The sequence below is a fragment of the Sinocyclocheilus grahami genome, unplaced genomic scaffold, assembly GCF_001515645.1.
Source record: "Sinocyclocheilus grahami isolate Dianchi unplaced genomic scaffold, SAMN03320097.WGS_v1.1 scaffold1816.1, whole genome shotgun sequence".
Lineage (NCBI taxonomy): Eukaryota > Metazoa > Chordata > Actinopteri > Cypriniformes > Cyprinidae > Sinocyclocheilus > Sinocyclocheilus grahami.
The window spans coordinates 68,371-72,405 of NW_015506995.1; the positions used below are offsets into that span (position 1 = coordinate 68,371).

Consider the following 4,035-nt stretch of genomic DNA (forward strand, 5'->3'; position numbering starts at 1 on the left):
GAACTGTATATTAATATCACATAATTTTAATATCACATTTGAAATCATGTTGATTTTTGAAGAAAATAAATTACATTGATATATAAATGATATTTATATAAACTATATTAACTGATATAAATGTATACATTTTCTGCTCCCATATCTTGAATTTTGTAATCATTCGAAATGTATTTTAATAAACTGAATCATACAGTGAAAGAAAGCACTGTAAATGTGCACACGCACTAGTCTAACCTACTACACTTCATCACGCACAGTCTAAAGGTCTAACGAAATCTAATTTTAAACATCTTTTACGTACACATTTTATGGCCCTTATATTACCTTTTTGAGTCAATGCAGATGAATGAAGTTGTCTCAGGAGGAGACCGCCCTGATTGTAAAGCAAAACGTGATTGGCTATAGCGAGACTGTTCTACGATTGGTTAGCGAAATGTGGCTGTTATCTGATTGGCTTGAGTAGACGGTGGGTGGAGTCCACGTATTTGTGGATTGTCAGCACGTCTTGAAGGAAGAAATGTTTCACAATTCGCAAATGCACAGGGTGCGATTCACAAATGCCAGCAGCTATCTACAAATGCACATGACGCGATTCACAAATAAATGCCAGGCAAAGTTGTGGTTGTGACATAAATATATATTTGTGAATATGTTTTTTATTTGCAAATCTCATTTTATTTATTTGTGAATTTAATTCATGTTTGTGAAACTTTAAAATTTATTTGTGGATATCATTCTATTTATTTGGAATTAAGCAACAATTCTATCTCCATAGTCATTAAATGCTGTGACTGATATCATGTGCGTTACAAGCTTCTGTTTGAAAAGAGCGTTCATGTGTTGCTATGTGTGTGTGTGTGTGTGTGTGTGTGTGTGTGTTTGTGTGGTTTCCACAAAGAAATGTAGAAAACACAAAAGATTACAACACTGTAGAACATCACTGAATTAAATTAGCCTATACACTTTACATATAAATCACAATTCTTATCAATATACATTTAATGATTAACAATAAAGATTAATAATAAGGAAAAGAGGCACATTACAAATAGCCTACGTCGTTGAAGCCTGTCCTACTGTAGATAAACAGAACACCCTCGCTTATTAACTAACAATAATGTACATCAGAGAAGCACAAATAAAGATATAGGTGCAAACAGAATACAGTGACGTCAACCTTGGTTTTAATAAGCAGTTATTATTTTATGATACAGAACGCGTTGGTGAAACTCATGCATCTAGCAAGAACTTAATACACAAAATAGTCCTATTGATTCAAGCATTTAACATTTATGAATGTATTAAATGTCAGTAGCCTAATGAACAATACTGTACAAATTATAGCGATCACGAGGTCGTTCATATTCTATCTCAAACGCGTGCAGTAAAGTGGACATACATTATAGCCTACAACACCCCATCAGTCATATTCAGGCCAATAGTGCCACCTGTTGGCGCAGTTTTGTAACTTAGAGAACAACTTTTTTTATGTCGATATAACGAGAAAATTAAGTCGTTATAACGAGAAAACAACTCTCGTTATGTCGATATAACGAGAAAATAAGTCGTTATAACGAGAAAACAACTCTCGTTATGTCGATATAACGAGAAAATTAAGTCGTTATAACGAGAAAACAACTCTCGTTATGTCGATATAACGAGAAAATAAGTCGTTATAACGAGAAAACAAGAAGGGGGAAAAAAATAATGCATGGCCGCTTAGAACTTCCGTAAATTACTACTTAACAAAATCAAAAAATCAAAAACAAAAACTCTTTCATTATAATCATAATCCTTAAAAATGCACTTCTCTCTAAAGGCGCGTCTAATGAGGAGATGGCGAGTCAGGATCGGCCACACCGACTCAGAAAACACTATTTATAAGTAAATAATTCAAATATCTCCTTACTGTTTCCCCCTGACACATTGGTGGTAATTACTTTTGCCGATGCTTTGCGGCAAGCTTTAGCCTATTGCGTACATTTGAACGCAGAACTCTTCAGCTGCGCTGACGGCACGCATGCTGCTGCTGCTGCTGGACACTGAACACCGTCGAGCCGCTCTTGACAGTCGCGGTCACACGTCTCGTGTTGTTTCCACCAGCGTAGCCATTTTTTTTCATCACTAATTGATGGATGTCTAATATTTAAAAATAAGGAGAAGCCTAAAACAGGCCCGAGGCCCACCCGCGTCTGAACTATGACATGAAAATTGGCCCGAAGCCCGGCCCGAGGGGCGTAAAAAAGTCGGGGCCCGGGTGAAATGCAGTGCTCTAGTTCGGCTACATCAGAAATACGTTTCTCAGTTATGAGGAGAATAAGAAACTGGCTCTGATCTAGCACACATAAAACGATTTGACTGAAAAATTATCAGAAAAGATGAAAGAAAAATTGTGGTCATCTACGCAATTCGGAAAAAGAGGCGGCTTTTCTGCATTTTTATTTATTTATTTTTTTACTCTTTGTACAGCAGTTATTGTTCATTCTAAATGTATTTTTAATGTAGAATATATGTTACATAAATACATGAAATGTAGAACATATAACAAAGTGCTCGTGGCTCGTCTGCCAGTGGGTGCCCCCACCCCACGCATAAAAGTGAAACTCCAAAAAATACAACCAGTTGCACGTTTAGCATATGTAACGGGTATATTATTTTGAAAAGAGATTATCTTTGGGATACTTTTATTTTGGCGAGTGGTCCGCTTTTTGCGCGTGCTGCAAGTGCAGCAGGGAGAGACGAAGAAGAGCGCGGTGTATGAGTGTGTCACACACAGAAGTGAGTGCAGTGTTGTCATCGAGAAGCTCGTTCGATAAAGTTGCTTCAACGGAAGATTATCGAGGCTTAAGTCGAATAAAGGACGACAGCACTAAGTGAAAGTGTGTACAGTGAACCGCAGTTCATAGCAGAAAGGAGTTTTATTTAGTTTTGTTCTAGTGGTATGTGTTGGCTGTTAAAATGACGCAGTAACATATGGAAGACCACGGAAGCTGTGAGTACGCTTAAAGTGAAAACCCTGCTTGATTTTTGTCATCAAGTGACATGGTTGCATGTCCTTTTGCTGTATTTTGCACCTCTGGTGTCTTGATTGAAAAGACCGAGATCGCTGTATAATGCAGTTAATGCAGAGACTTAACTTATCCGCCGATTCAAGGTTGAAGATTGTGTTGCTACCCTGCCATCCAAGTGACATCTCAGGTTGATTCATCTCAGTTTGATGCTTTTTGAGACCGTTTATCTGTGGGATATTTTTACAAGACTGAGTGAATTTTTGAACTTGCACACTTAAAACTACTGTGATCTTCAGTTTATTTCAACGCACTCTACGTCCAGTCAACTCCCTCTAATTTATCGTTCTACGGTATTCCTCTCATTTTTTCCGTTTTTTTAGTGACTGAACTGATAAACAGGGAACTGTGGTAATTCAAGTGGACTATGGAACTTGAGTAACTGTGAGTAACTCGTGAACTGTGAGTAAACATTTGAAGGGACGTTTCATATAAGTGCTCATTCTGAGGTGAGCTTTAATTGTGTATGCTTTGTTTTTGTTGTTGTTGTTTTCAAATGTGATTGTTTGAAGGTGATCATTTGAAAAGGTGAGAATTTGTGGGTTTACCAATTTACAAATTGCAAGTGATCTCATTTTGAAGTTTTATAAGGGATTTGTTATACCACAAGTGAAAAGTTTTCAACTGTTGTGTCGAAGGTGATTGTGTGAATTTGAAAAGGCAGCACAAAGACTGTAAATTCTTTTTATGATTTTCATTTAATCGATTACTCAAACAAGAAATACTTATTCATAAGAAAAAAAAATCTAAAATAATAAATTCTGTTTAATTCCTTTTTGCACTTATCTATAGTGTACCTTTCTGTTGAGAGCTGTCAGGGAGTGGGGGAGTCTCACTTACTTTATTAGATATGGGGAGGAAGGAGTATTATCACACTGTACTCTCACATATGCTATTTCACTTCTGGCTACCCTTGTCACTCAGTAGTGTTCCAACAGAATAAGGTAAGAAACCACATACACAC

The 4,035-nt window shown here is 36.8% G+C and overlaps 1 protein-coding gene across 1 annotated transcript in view; it reads left to right on the forward strand.

Annotated features, from left to right (window-relative positions):
• Positions 1-2,646: 2,646 nt before the first annotated feature.
• The window catches only part of LOC107572820 (uncharacterized), a 6,164-nt gene continuing 4,775 nt past the window's right edge, over positions 2,647-4,035 (forward strand). The window contains exons 1-2 of the mRNA XM_016259254.1: positions 2,647-2,995; positions 3,395-3,599. The gene's annotated coding sequence lies outside the window, so the exon portion shown is untranslated. The remainder of the gene's footprint in view (positions 2,996-3,394; positions 3,600-4,035) is intronic.